The sequence below is a fragment of the Prionailurus bengalensis genome, chromosome C2 (assembly GCF_016509475.1).
Source record: "Prionailurus bengalensis isolate Pbe53 chromosome C2, Fcat_Pben_1.1_paternal_pri, whole genome shotgun sequence".
Lineage (NCBI taxonomy): Eukaryota > Metazoa > Chordata > Mammalia > Carnivora > Felidae > Prionailurus > Prionailurus bengalensis.
The window spans coordinates 144,463,760-144,479,595 of NC_057350.1; the positions used below are offsets into that span (position 1 = coordinate 144,463,760).

Genomic DNA, 15,836 nt, shown 5'->3' on the forward strand with positions numbered 1-15,836 from the left:
TGGATACAAATTCTCCATCAGGTACTTACACCTTCATCAGGTACTTACACACATCAGGTAACTGATTTGTAAATATTTTCTCCCAGTCTGAAGCTTGTCTTCATTCTCTTAATAATATCTTTCATACAACAGAAGTTTTAAACTTTGATAAAATTCAATTAATTTTTTTTTCTTTTATATACTACGGTTTTGAGTTTGTAGTTACGAAATATGTGCCTAAGCCATGTAAAACAGTCCAGGCTAGTCTGCAGAAAAGGCCCAGCTACAGAAGAGCAGCCTGGAGGGTGAGAGGCCCAGTTCCAGCCCACTTGCCAGGCAAGTGAATGAGCCTTTTTGGCTCTGAGTCAAGGCTTCAGATGCAGCCAGGGCTGACAGCTCTACTGGAATCTCATGAGAGCCCCTGAGCCGGAACCACCCAGCTAAGCTGCTCCTGGATTCCTGTTTTTCAGAAATGGCGAGAAAATAAATGTTTGTTGTTTTAAGCCATTAAATGTTGCAGCAATTTATTACACAGGAATGAAAAATCAATACAACTGCTACCACTCTAGGCCAAACCACCATGAACACTCATGTAGGGTCCCGAACAATACCTCCTGAACAGATTCCTGCTTCCATGGCTTCTTCCAAAACACAAATCTCCATGCCACAGCCGAAATGATCTTGGAAGAACCAAGAGCAGATACCACTACTCACAAAGTTAAAGTTCTACAGTATTTGTGATAGAACAGTAAAGTTCTATCAGTATTTATTCTGATAAATACTAAGAATAAAAGCCAAATTCCTACCAGGTACATAAGACCATATATTATCCGGGTTTTCAGAAATGTCTTTCTTGACCATACTACCCGTGAATATGTCCCCTTCTTTAATACTCTTCTATTATACTTGTTTGATTAATGAATTTCATTATCTGAAATTATTTTTTACATTATACTGCCATTTAAAATCTTTAATTGGAACGCCTGGGTGGCTCAGTTCATTAAGCATCCAACTCTTGATTTCAGCTCAGGTCGTGATCTCACGATTCGTGAATCTAAGCCCGGCATCAGGCACACTGCTGACAGTGTGGAGCCTGCTTGGGATTCTCTCTCCTTCTCGCTCTGTCCCTCCCCTACTCATGCTGGCTCTCTCTCTCTCTCTCTCTTTCTCTCTCAAAATAAACAAAAAAAAATTGTTTTAAGTATTTAAAAAGTAAAATAAAATCTTTAATCAAATTTCATCAAAGATTACCAGCCATATTACATGCCATGATTAGCTTTCTATAAACAACTTTGCTTTCTGTGTACAAATCAGTGTCAATGAAATACAAAATAAAACACATCCTAGGCAAAGAACTTTATTAACCTTGCTTCAAACCTTATTCCCAGGCTTCTTTAGTTTAATTAACTGCAAAGAATGGATTGTGTATATGCAAACACTGAAAAGAGCAGCAGTGTCCAAGGGGCTTGGGCTTAAAAATATTAGAGATCTAGATTTTATCAGATCCTGGACAAAATTTTAAAAAAGCAGTCACAATGTAAAATAGCAGCTCCTGATAACTTCTTCAAGTTTTAGCTTCTTCAGAAGTTGACTTCATTCAGTTTGCTTCCTGCTTGGAAGCTTCATCTAACTTCTCCACAAGATCTGGAGCCTCATCACCATCAACGTCTCCGGCAGTGAGTGGTGCTTTCCCATCCACAGATCATGTAGGCAGAGCTTTAGCCAGTCTGCTTAACTAGTCAGACTGTCTGCACCACGTCTGTTTGAGATGCTGGGCAGTATTTTGGTCAGCTGCCTTGTCTCAGCACGGCCTGTGAACGGTCAAGTGTCCACTGCCAGGGATCCCTGAACTTTAGGCTTGTTAAAAAGCGGATCCCTGTTCCTTGGTTTGTGAATATGTTCGCCTCTTCAATACCAGAGATATTGTTTACCCCTACTTCTTTTCTTTTCTTTTTTTTTTTTAGTGTCTATTTATTTTTGAGACAGAGACAGAGACAGAGAGTGAGCAGGGGAGGAGCAGAGAGAGAGAGGGAGACACAGAACCTGAAGCAGACTCCAGGCCCCGAGCTGTCAGCACAGAGCCCAACGTGGGGCTCGAACTCACAAACCGTGGGATCATGACCTGAGCTGAAGTCGGACAACCAACCGACTGAGCCACCCAGGTGCCCCGTTTACCCCTTACTTCTTTAAGGAGAACTGAAATTTTTTATCATCTGCTGTAGCCATTGTATGAACCACCTTCTTCTTTCTGGGAGCAGTTCCTTCCCCACCAAGTGCACTTGTGCTTGCGGTTTGGCGAGTTTCTCCTGGTTCATGATATTTTCTTTCATCTTGTTAGAGCAGAAATGGGACCATAAGGGAGACCAGGGTCAGCATTTCTATTTTTGTGTATTTCATATTCCCTTATGTATTTAGGGTCTATCATTTCTAACCAGTACACAAGATCCATACTTTGTGTTGTTTATCACCATATATTGACAGATACATATCTTTTGATACATATATAGGTATACAGTTGAGCCTTGAACAATGCGAGGGCTGGGGTACTTACCCCAGCACAGTAAAAATTCCATGTATAACTTTTGACTTCTCCAAGACCTTACTAATAGCCAACTGTTGACCAGAAGCCTTATAACATAAATTATCAACTAATACACACTATGTACATTATATGTATTATATACCATATTCTTACAATAAAGTAAAGGTAGACCCCAAAAAATGTTACTAAGAACATAGTAAGGAAGAAAAAAATACATTTACAACACCGTACTCTATTTATTTAAAAAAAAATCAATGATAAGTGGACCCACAGAGTTTAAACCCATGGTGTTCAAGGGTAAACTGTATATCCATGTCTGTCTGTCTGTCTGTCTATCTATCTATCTATCTATCTACCTATCTATCATCCATCTATCTAAATATCTATCTATCTATCTATCTATCTATCATCCATCTATCTAAATACCTATCTAAATATGCATCTATCCTCTCAGTCCAGTAGGAGGAATGAGAAATAGTAAAGGGCTAAGTTTTATGAAGTGTTCTAAGACTATCCACAAGTTAGATGGCTTGCTGTAATCTTCCCGTTCCTCTACTGTGGACTGGAGAAAATTAGTAGAAATAGTACAGTATATCAATATTTTTAGGAGCTCACTATAATTTTAGCACACAGAGACTTTATGAAATTACAGTCTAAAATAATACTTTGACTTTTAGTTCCAGTGCTACATAGAAATTATCTTCTTTTTATAAAAATGCCATTGATTTTGAAAGGCCAAAACTAAGGAGTGGTATTCACAAAGATTCTACCCACTCCATGTATTGTAGATAACGGCAGAAACTCAGATGGTTCTCTGAAAACACACAGATGGTTGACAAGTATTCATGAAGAGAACAAAAGCTAATATTGTTTGGCCATTTGGAAAATTTTCGTAGTAGCAGTAATGTTTCTATTACTTGTCCTACATTTGTGGTCATATTTGGAGTAGAGGAAAAGGATTTATTTCAGAAACTGTGGTCATAAAAGCATTCATGTGCTATCATAGAAATTCAAAATGGCAACATCTTACATGCAGCACATTATACCGCAGAAAGGGGTACAGCAATCTCTCCCTTGATAGAATGAACGATACAGAAAATGCTAAAACTGTAGCCTGTTTGCACTACAGCCTTGCTGTCAACCTCCAGAGAGAAAAGGTGTGCGGTCTCTGGTTGAGTCCCTCAATTCTTGCTCGGTCGTTTACGATCTATGTGACATTGGACCCATAACTCAACTACTCGGTTTTCTCAAAAAGAACTTATGAAACTTACCCTTTGCAAGGGGTTGCTCCAACAACCTGACAACAGGTAAGATGTATTTTGTAAAATAGTACAGATGTAAGGCATTCCCATCCCCCTCCACAGGCTCCCCCCACCACCCGTGTCGGCAGTGGCCAAATTCACAGCCACACCACTTCATCCCCAGCTCTAGGTGGCACCTGGCCCTTCGCACCCCAGACCGAGCTTATCGTTCATGGTCATCTGGGATATCCCAAGTAGAGACGGCATCTTATCTTCCCCATTTTCTTGGCCTGAAAGCTCTGCCTTGTCTCTTTTGCCCCTATGTTGATCGACTCCTCAGCTCTTGTATCTGAACCTTTCTTTTGACTCTGCGACCACAGTTTAAATGTGCCAGGAGCCCAGGCCCTCCCTCTTCCTACAAGAACCCAGGTTCAGCTCATCAGGAAACTTTTCCTTCTATCCATTCCACAGAGTATTTAACAATGGAACAATCTACCAATACCCGTCTTCATCACAGCAAGCCCCCATATAAGTACCAGAACATCTTGTGTTTGTTATTGTTTATAAAGTTTCCAGCTGCTCTATGCCTTCAAGACTGTCCATGTATTCACTGATTCACATATTTGTCCATAAATACACACTAATTATCTACTGCGTGTCAGGTACTGGGATAGGTACTAAAGATAAGATAGTATCCAGATCAGAAATTATGTATGTTGACATAGCCCATAGGGACCCATGGTGCAGATACACAATGAACAAAGAATCACACATATAAATTTATAATTCTGACAAGGTCACTAAAAATCAGGTAGATATACGATGTTATGAGAGAGTAACATAGGAGACACAGGTGATCAGGAAAAACTGTGACAAAATGGTGACTGAGTGAATAGAAGACAGAGGACAGGAGTTAACTAGGTAAGAGAAAGTGGAGAAAGCCATATAGCAGAGGAACCTGCATATGCAAAGGTCCTGTGATCAAGGAAACACGATCCATTAAGGAACTGAGAGAAGGTCCTGTGATCAAGGCAGCATGGTCCACTGAAGAACTGAAAAAAGGCCAGGTTGGCTAGAGGGTAGACCATCAAGGATATGGCCAGATGATGCAAGACCCTGCAGGCCACGTTCAGATGGCGGACTGCCCAACTTAAAATGCTCACCTCAACAAAACTATTGGATTCGTCCTTACACAGTACTCGATTATGAGCACCCCACGCACTCAAGGATGCCTTTTTCTTTACCTGAAATGATCTTTCTAAGGGAATATTATAAAGCGAGTTGGCAACGAGGTGAACACTAGAGCCAGACGTGGTTCAACCCTGGCACTGCCAACCTATTAGTTGGGTGAATTGAGCAAGTCTTCTATCCTGTCCAACTCTTCCCATTATCTGTGAATATGGGAATGTGCCTCGGATATTGGAAGAGGTAATGAACATGTAACCTTCATCCCATAGTAAAAGCTTAAGAGATGTAGCTGTGGGTGGTTACTCCTTTCCTTCAAAGCACAGCTAAAAATTCTACCATGGTAAAAGTATCTTCTCGGAGTACAAAAAAAAAAAAACCATGAATGACTGTGACAGTTTCAGGAAATGATCAGTTGAAATATCTGTAGTGCTAGGCAATGACAGAGGCGTCTACTTGAGCATAACTGTATAATAGGCCAGAGAGATGTCCACCTCGCAATCCCCTCCCATCTATCTCTCTACTCTTTCCTCCCGACCTAGTAAATGAAGGCCAGCCTCTAACTTCCACAGCAACGGGATCATCAGTAACATCCTCTCTGTGCGGGGCTCTGGGGGGGATGAGAAGAAGGTTCCCAGAAAGATGCTCAACAAACCCCTGTCTCATTGGCACTTCCTCCTCTGAAGGCCACTCACATTTCTAATCCTTGCCCTCCAGACCCCTCCTTGACCTTCTTACAAGTGAAGTTCAGCTGTTATTAATATTATTTCTACTTCAACAAGTGGAATTCTAATCAAGTCTAAAACAGAACTTCCTAAACAAGGGAAAAGGGGAGGTTTAATGCTGGTGTACAGTGAGTTCTTCCACTGGGCCACCGACTCTTCCAAAGCTTCTGCCCCCAGTGCAGGCCCTTCCCTGGATGAGGCAGAGTGAAAGTGTTTCTCTTTCTCAACAGCATCATTATTTGATTGATTTTTATTGATGGAGGTATTATAACAAAGAGCTCTGGGATGACAAATTCAATTTCTGGTACAAAAGTACTTTCTGAATTCTAGGGAACCCCATTTCTTTGGTACACACACATATCATTTCACACTGTAGGATATCTATCAGTAGACTAGAATCTTGGAGAAACTAGTGTCCTTACTAAGTATGGGCTCTTCTAAAATCATTTTTCAATGTGGGGTTTGTTCTGGTTATGATTACTTGGAATAATGAATGAAACTTTAAACACACAGTTCTAATATTAAATAGGAATGCTAGGGGTCAGATTCTGATAAAAACAGGAAGTCAGGCCTTTGCTCACATGCTCTCTCTCTCTCGCTCTCTCTCTCTCTCTCTCTCACACACACACACACACACACACACACACACACAGAGTTTATGACAGGACTAGAGTCCAAAAGTCTCCAATGGTTTCAGTACCCTTACGAGGCTGGGCAGACTGATCAGATGTGTAGTACCATGTACTGTTGAACTGGTCTCTAAAATAGGCACTCCCACCTACTCACCATGCTGCTTCAGAGAACACGCTTTGGGAAAACTCACAGAATGAAAATAACACGTCCAGAACACATCAGATTCTACCCTATACATTAAAAATTTCTTGGAGAACTAAATCATAACCCAATATGCCCATATGAAAACATACACTAAAATAAACTTTACTATCCTTGGTCTCTGATGTTTTTATAGGCCTTATAAACCCAACATTGGGAAAATTTTAGTTCCATTTTTTTCCCTAAGATGGTAAGATTTGATGCCTCCTTATTCCCTCATGCAGTTGATTATGATGAGTTCATCTCACCAGAAGAGCATAACAATCATCTGGTCAGGACCAGGACTTTCAGGACACCCTGCGTGAACTTTCTTGGGACTGCCATTCTCATCTTTTCCTCAAAGCCAACTGCTGTTCCAATCTCAGGATTACAGAATGACCCACTGGTGGCATGAGAATCTTAAAATTTTTTTTTAGAAATTATATTTGACTGAATTTGCTTCACTATTTCCTTATTTCACATGACCTAGCAGCAATATAAGGAACCCGGTGGGCTTGACAGAAAATATTCTTGCTTTCTCAGTGACATGAAGGCAATTTGCTGGCTAAGAGAAATTCCAGAAATCGTGTAGCCACCTTACTACACAGGTGCTATGTGGGTATGCAACACAAGTGACTCAACATTCTGTAGTCTTGTAAGAACACTCAAAGCTCTGTGCTGGCTTAAACTCGAATAGATAGTGGTTAATGAGAAGTACTGTATCTGGTTAATGAGAAGTACACTACACAACAGGTTCAAAGCAAGACAGGTCAAGAGATCCACAAAAGCCACAGTCTTTTATGTGCCTATTTCATGAGAAGATTTTAGAAGTATAGGAGATAATAAGCATATGAGGGCTTTGATTTCCCTATCAGCAGTGCAATGCTAATTCATTTTTTCCTATAATGACATAGATTTCTCAGCAGCAGTTGAGCCAACGAATAACAATTAAATCCTCTAATCCCCTAGAAAACAATTAAAATGCCAAGATCCTAGCAATACAAGACACATCTAATTTGATTTCCCAAACTTTGTTGGAATTCAAGAAAGTAAAGATTTTCCTTTCATGCTTTGCTGAGATGCTAGTGTGAGCTGCTTGTCCCTTTCCCCATTTTATACCTGATTTTCACCTTAATCCTCAGCCCCTCTTATATTGAACACTCTTCCCACAAAATCTCAGCCGTCAGATCAAGATCTCAAACCCAGGTATCTTCCCTAATCATTACTTTTTATTTGTAACTGACTTGTAAATATTTCTACATGGGGCTGTTTTAGTCTGTTTGCTCATTCATTCATTCATGTATCCATTTATTCAAAAAATATTATAGGGGCCCCTGGGTGGCTCAGTCGGTTAGGCGGCCGACTTCGGCTCAGGTCATGATCTCTCGGTCCGTGAGTTCGAGCCCCGCGTCAGGCTCTGTGCTGACAGCTCAAAGCCTGGAGCCTGTTTCAAATTCTGTGTCTCCCTCTCTCTGACCCTCCCCTGTTCATGCTCCATCTCTCCCTGTCTCAAAAATAAATAAAACGTTAAAAAAAAATTAAAAAAAATATTATAAAGTGCCTTCTGGGAAACAAAGTCAGGAAAACCAGTTTCCCTTACCTCAAGGCGGGAATGGCAATCAACCACTGCCCTATGTGCTGTGAGAAAGGCAAGCCTGGTATACTACACTAAGGTGCCCAGAAACAGAATGTATCAGATGGGGACATCAAAGACTCCACCTGAGGAATGGTATTTGAATTGAGTAGCAGAGGGCAATGTAGGCAGACAGAGCGCCATGTTGGAAGTCACAGCGGTATAAAACTGCAGCCTGGTCTGTTCAGGAAAGAGCAATTTGTCCCATGAGGCCAGAGAAGGCAAAGGTGAGACCATGAAGAAAGGACTTTGGGTGCCCTAAGGAGCCTAAACATTATCTTAAATGTTATAGGGAGCCACCTGAAGGACTTTAACCAGGAAAGGATACGAGCAGATTGCTAACGCAGTGTGTCCAAAACCTTACACCTGAAATCCCCTCACCCAGTTCTCTGCCAGTGGCATCACAATCTCCACAAACTCAGACTCTTTCTCGCTGTTCTCACACGGAATCTTTTAAGTTCTGGGTCCCAATTAACTGCTGAATCCAATCCTTCTGCCATATTGTCTTCTCCTACTGCCATAAGTAAAACCTACATCACATCTTTCCTGGACAAATGCAACAGTCTTTGGTGGCAAACACTGTGGACCAGCTCTCAAAACGCTGTCAGCCCTTTCTCCCTTTCTATCTCCAACTGTAGAGGCTGAAAGCTCACCTAGATGGTCACTCTTATGGCGAAGGGTGGTCACATGACTCGGCTTTGGCCAACACAATGTAAGACATGTAATGGGGACCTTCTACGAAAGATTTTCTTTAATGATAAAAGGAGATAGCCGTAGCCGAGTAGCTGCCATCCTACCTCCTGTCTGAATTTGATAATGATGCTTAGAGCTCTGGCCAATCTGCTGAGGATAATGGAGAGAAAAGACAGAAATTCCTAGATCATGGATGACCTCCTGGAACTATTTTTTTTTAATGTTTATTTATTTTTCAGAGAGACAGAGACAGAGCGTGAGCAGGGGAAGGGCAGAGAGAGAGGGAGACACACAATATGAAGCAGGCTCCAGGCTCCGAACTGTCAGCACAGAGCCCGACGCGGGGCTCAAACTTGAGTTGTGAGATCACGACCTGAGCTGAAGTTGGATGTTTAACAGACTGAGCCACCCAGGCGCCCCATCTCCTTGAACTATTAAATCAGCACTAGAATCGCCCACCTCCAGACCCCTTGTTACGAAATTACGTGTCCATTTGGCACAAGCCATTGTTGGTCTGGCCTTTTGCATCCAAACAGATCTTAACTGACACATCTCCTCAACTGGGGAATCTGTTTTCAATCTTTCCTTATGGTACCCCTTACCTACATTACAATTATCCTCCACATCCCATCTGATCACATAATTTCTAGCCTGAAAGTTTCCAAAGTCTCTGACCAAATGTCAGTGTTCAAGCTCCTCACCCACCCAAGTTTCCATTGTCTTGACATATTGAACATCCTGCTAATCCGTAAGTGCACCATACTGCTTCAGGTCTCTCACCCTTTGCATTTGCTCTACTCCCTGCCTGGAATGCTTTCCTACTCCACTCCTCACCTGAAGGCTCCACAGGCAGAGTCGTCACATTTTCCCCTGTGCCTGATAGTTGTGATAGACTATAGAACTGTATAGATATTAGTATATATTATTGTATACTAATTGTATATATATATTAGTATATATACAATTCTGTAGTAAACAATTATAAAATAATTATATAGTAAACAATATATTATATATTTCTATATACAATTATATGTAATTGTAGACTATATATTTTTTTCCAATTCTCTTGGAAGGAGGAATACACCTTCACCCTTTCAAACTTGACTTGCTTTGACCAATGAAATCAAGGCAGAAATTTTAAGAGCTGAGGTACGGTTGCTATGCCTTTTCTTCCCTGCCTCTGCAACGTGGAAACAGGTATAGAGGCGCTTTTAGCCAGCCTGGGTCTCTGAGCACAGCTCCCTTAGTGACCTACGGTGCATACACAGTATGTGCTAAGACAGAAACCTTGCTGTTTTAAGCCAGCCAGTGTGGACAAACGTTTTCTTCCTTCCTTCCTTCCTTCCTTCCTTCCTTCCTTCCTTCCTTCCTTCCTTCCTCCTTCCCTCCCTCCCTCCCTCCCTTCCTTCCTTTCTTCCTTCTTTTCATTGTTTCTTTTTTTTTTGGTAGCTATATTGGATTATAGCTATTAATTTATATATTTTATATATTTTATAAGGTTATTAATTTATTTGTTTTAAGTAATCCCTCCACCCAACGTGGGACTCACACTCACGACCCTGAGATCAAGAGGGGTATGCTTTTCCAACTGAGCCAGCCAGGCACCCCAAGGACAAACTTTTCCTGTAAAGGACCAGATAACACATACTTAAGGCTTTAAGAGCCACACATGGTCTTGGTCACAAATTCTTTGGTTTTTCAACAGCCATCTAAAAATATAAAAACCATCATTAGCTCACAGGACATACAAAACCAGGCCACAGGTGGATTTGTCACACAGCCAGTGGCTTGCCATTGTTTTAAGCTGCTGAGACTTGCAGGTCAGCTTGTTATTGCAGCATAATATGACCTATCCCAACCAATATATTACTATTCTGCATAGACAGCTTTCTGGTCTTTATCACCCTGTAATGCAACTATGAGCTCCACAAAGATAGTAACCACGTCTGCCATGCTTCTCTTGTTCACAGCCAGATGCGGCAGCTCAGGAGTTAACTGCTGAATGAAGAACTCAACGTCTCTCCCATAAGACTGTGAGTTCAAGGAACAGAGGACACGGCTTTCATCTAACATCCACCCCAACATGCCTGGCATATGATGGCATTTGATAAGCGCTCGAGTCGTTGATAAATGTTCCATTGAATCAAGTGGGTTTTTTTGTTGTTATTACAGTAGCAACAACCAAATATCATTTGGGAAACATGGGGAAATGTGCACAGCCCTTTTGGTTGCGGGATGAACATGTGACCTCTTGAGTCATGCACTAAAGCCCATGTATAAAATCTATTAGCATAGTTGACTGAGTTTTATTTCTTCCTTTTTTCTTTTCTTTTTCTTTTTCTTTTTTTTTAATTTGGACTCAGGGAAGAAAATGGGAGCATGAGGGGCTTACACTAAAATGTGAGTATTTGAAAAGGTCAAGAAATGTGAAAAGGTGGGTCTACAAGCCAGTTCACTCCCAGAAGATCCCCTCCTTCTGAGCCATTCTATGATGGTACAGTATGGGTTTTACTTGACAAGTGGCAGCACTTAGGGCCGACCTTGACTATGCTTTGCCCCGCATGCCACTGAGGCAGGTCTGTTCCCTCATATGGCATCCAAAGGTTGCAAATAAATGCAGAGGCAAGAACTGGGCATGTTTCACAGGACAAGTCATTAAAATATACAGTCTTTTAAATGGAAATATATTTAGACATTAAAATTAGACATTTGTAAAACCACACATAGCTAAATATTAGTATAATAAGAGAAAGTTAATACTTTCTTCTCTGCTGCCTTATGAAGGCAAATTCCCAGCTAGTGTGCTTACTACAAATAATTGCACACCAACCTCAATCTTAAAACAGCTAATTCATCTACATTAAGAAAAAGAGAGAGGTTCCTGGGTGGTTCAGTCGGTTAAGCATCCAACTTTGGCCCAGGTCATGATCTCGAGCCCTGCGTCAGGATCTGTGCTGATAGCTCAGAGCCTGGAGCCTATTCAGATTCTGTGTCTCCCTCTGTCTCAGTCCCTCCCCCACTGACCCCTGTCTATGTCTCTCTCTCTTTCCCTCTCAAAAACTAAACATTAAAAATTTTTTTTTAATTTTTTTTTAACGTTTATTTATTTTTGAGACAGAGAGAGACAGAGCATGAATGGGGGAGGGTCAGAGAGAGGGAGACACAGAATCTGAAACAGGCTCCAGGCTCTGAGCTGTCAGCACAGAGCCTGATGCGGGGCTCGAACTCACGGACTGCGAGATCATGACCTGAGCCGAAGTCGGCCGCTTAACCGACTGAGCCACCCAGGCGCCCCTAAAAATTTTTTTTAAAACGAATTTTTAAAAAAAATTCTTTAAAATTTTTTTTTAAAAATTCTTTAAAAATTTTTAAATTTTTTTTTAAAAAGAAAAAGAGTAATTTTATCTTTCTTAAAGATTTTCTTCTGCTTATATTTTCAATATATTTTGTCTCATGCATCTTAAACATCTCTTGCCAATTCTGTGTTTTCCTGGGAGTAAATAAGCCTTCTAGCACAAGAAAAGAGAAACGTAAAATATTCCAAGGCTGCCCCTTTGTGGTGACATACTTTCACACATACCACAGCCTATTTTTATAGGCTTTATGAATTGCAGCTTTATTTCAACCTCCCAAAATATGGGCATCTTCTACATGTGGTTTCAAATTAATGCTATACATTTTTTTTTAATCTTTATCTTTGAGAAAGAGAGAGAGAGGAGAGAGAGAGTGTGAGTCGGGGAGGGGCAGAGAGAGACAGGGAGACACAGAATCTGAAGCAGGCTCCAGGCTCTGGGCTGAGCTGTCAGCACAGAGCCCAATGCAGGGTTCGAACTCACAGAGTGTGAGATCATCATGACCTGAGCTGAAGTCAGCCGCTTAACCGACGGGGCCACTCAGGCACTCAGTCTGGTGGTATTGTAAGTAAGTAAATAAGTAATGCCTTCAGGGGCGCCTGGGTGGCGCAGTCGGTTAAGCGTCCGACTTCAGCCAGGTCACGATCTCGCGGTCCCTCGCGGTCCGTGAGTTCGAGCCCCGCGTCGGGCTCTGGGCTGATGGCTCGGAGCCTGGAGCCTGTTTCCGATTCTGTGTCTCCCTCTCTCTCTGCCCCTCCCCCGTTCATGCTCTGTCTCTCTCTGTCCCAAAAATAAATAAACGTTGAAAAGAAAAAAAAAAATTTAGGAAAAATAAGTAATGCCTTCAAATTTGGAAGGAAAATGACTTCCATCTGAGAATACTACACCCACCAAACTACCAAGAGTACAAGGGTCCCAATAAAAATATTTGTGAATGCAAGCATCCAAAAATTATAAAATCCCAAACATTCTTTTTTTTTAGGAAAGTACTGGAAGATACACTTCAGCAGAACAGGAGTGATGAATCTCTAAATTCTACGCCTGAAACTAATATTACACTGTATGTTAGCTAACTGGAATTTAAATAAAAATTTGAAAAAGAAAAAATAAATAAATACAAAGCGAGGGAAAAACACAGGATATAAGAGAGACTCCAATTAGAAAAGTTCCAGGACAATGGCCGTGCAGCAGACCTAAATTCAAATCCAATCTACATTTGCACCCAATCTATAGGAATTAGGTGTCCAAGAAAACAGAGTTAAAAGTAACTGCCCTGTGTGACCACATGAAAATAGTACAGAGAGGGCTTTTATAATCCTTTTAGAAGACGTGGGAAGAAGAAATAATAGGTATGTAGAAAAAGAAAACAAACAAAAAAGAAGACGATTATTAACTCCAAGAAAAACAAAAAAGGTCTATGAGAAAGGAAAGGTGATCAACACTGAACAATAATTATACAGTAATAATAATGTCAACACTGAATATTGACTTAACGCCAAATTGTGCAATAACTATATTGGAAGGATAGTAGATCAGGAAAAAAAGGAAATAAGAAAACTAAATCCTCAACTATCACAATAGAAAATCAAATGTCAGAAGAAGCTAAAGAGAATTAAAAGTGATCATTTTAGGAAAGCAGAACTGGGGATTGCAAAAAAGGTGTTTATAGAATTTTTAGCACTTCTATTTTTATTTTTTAGCACTATTTTATTTTGTCAAGTATTTTGATGTGCAGTACTGATTACAGAAAATAAATATAAAAATTAATAAGTTAAGTTTAGATAGAAAATCAAGCTACAATAAAAGAGTAACCTCGGGGCACCTGGGTGGCTCAGTCAGTTAAGCGTCCGACTTCGGCTCAGGTCATGATTTCATGGTTCGTGAGTTCGAGCCCCGCATCGGGCCCTGGGCTGACAGACAGCACAGAGCCTGGAGCCTGCTTGGGATTCTGTGTCTCCCTCTCTCTCTGCTCCTCCCCCGCTCATGCTCTGTCTCTCTCTCTCAAATATAAATAAAAATGTTTAAAATGAAAAAAAAAAAAAAAAGAGTAACCTCAACATCTTTAAATGTAACCAAAGGAAATAACTGCAGCTGATCTTAATAAGAAAATAAAGTGCAGCATTGGCTATTACTCAGAAACATGCCCTGAATAGCCATCAGAGACACCATATACCAACACAGAACAAATCTGTTCAATCCTATTTAATAACATATAGATATAATACATTTGATTTTTAATAATTCTCATTAACTTATAAATTAAAATACCTATATGTTTATAAATAGGAAAAATTATTAAAGAAACACAAGTCTAATTTAGAAATAGAAAAAAAAGTAAAAGCTCGTAAGTTTTTAAGATAAGTAAATATTTTATATTGAAATTATAATTAATTTCAAATGATTAAGCAAATGTGTGTCCAAGATGAAGATTCACAATTCTTTGGTCTCATTTTATATTTCACAAAGTACTGGCTTGGAAATATTTCCAAGTAACTTTGCATTGGAAGTTATCTATAGAGTTTCTGTTTGGGGCTGCTTTTTATATTTTAAACTAAGATATGATGCTCTACTATAAAAATCTGGACAATAGATCTAAGTGTTGTTACTGAAGACACATGGTTATGGTAAAAGTGTACATTTGGAATTGACCTTATGAGGAATTAGATTCTTCTGAAACTAAGTGAATCAGCTTTAAAATGCTATAATATGTCTCTCACATCAATAACATTCAGGGAAGTGATCTCCAGAGCTGAGTGCCTAAGGCAACCCATTGGAGGGCCCCCCCAAAATATTGAAATCTGTGATTTTTTAATGTACCCCTTTATATTTTATTTGTAGACTTATATACATTATGTCAAATAATTGTATAGTGTTCTGTGTATAGAATTTATAAGTGAGCATATTATACTTTGGCAGTGTATTACAAAAAAAATGTTTTACCAATGGAATGTCATGAGCAAAAAGTATTCAGAGACCACTGATTTAGATATGTGTAGCCCTACTTAGAGTTGGTGAACGATTCATAGTCTATGAGAGGAGTCATAGACTATTCATAGTCTATTCATATAGTCTATAGTCATAGTCTATTCACGAGTGAAAAGCAGGAGAAAGCTGATGTATCAGTCAGGCTGAAAAGTGACTTTTAAGCTACGATTGAGAATTACACAGTTGTGGAGATAATTATACAATTTTATCTAACATTAGACCTACCTGCTTCAGTTGAAACTATTTTGATAAAAACTGATGCTGAAATATACAAATGTCTAGAATTTTCACAGCCTTTGATATGTACACTTGTCACCCATTTAGCACAGTCTCCGTTAAGAGTTCAAAACAATGCACTCGCATGAAGTAGAGAAAAAGCCTAGAAACCACTGAATTGGGAAGTAAATCCTGAAGCATCCTACCAGTACTTTATTCTCTCACATGGGAAAAATGCAACTCAATCAAGAACTACACCGGTGACGTCCAGTTTAGTAGCCCCTCGTCACATAGGAATGTTTACCTCAATGAAAACTTAATAGAATTTAAGATTCACATCTTCAGTCACACGAGCCACATTTCAAATGCCCCAAAGCCCCACACTGCACAGTGCAGATACAGAACATTCCCTTAAGTCCAGAAACTTCTATCGAACAACTCTGTTCTTGAATCATATTCAGGAGTCCT

At 40.1% G+C, this 15,836-nt stretch overlaps 1 protein-coding gene and 1 pseudogene across 6 annotated transcripts in view; both read right to left on the reverse strand.

Annotated features, from left to right (window-relative positions):
- Positions 1 to 15,836, reverse strand: part of NEK10 (NIMA related kinase 10) — a 231,100-nt gene that overhangs the window by 143,889 nt on the left and 71,375 nt on the right. The window lies entirely within an intron of this gene.
- On the reverse strand, positions 1,451 to 2,602 carry LOC122492070 (annotated as a pseudogene).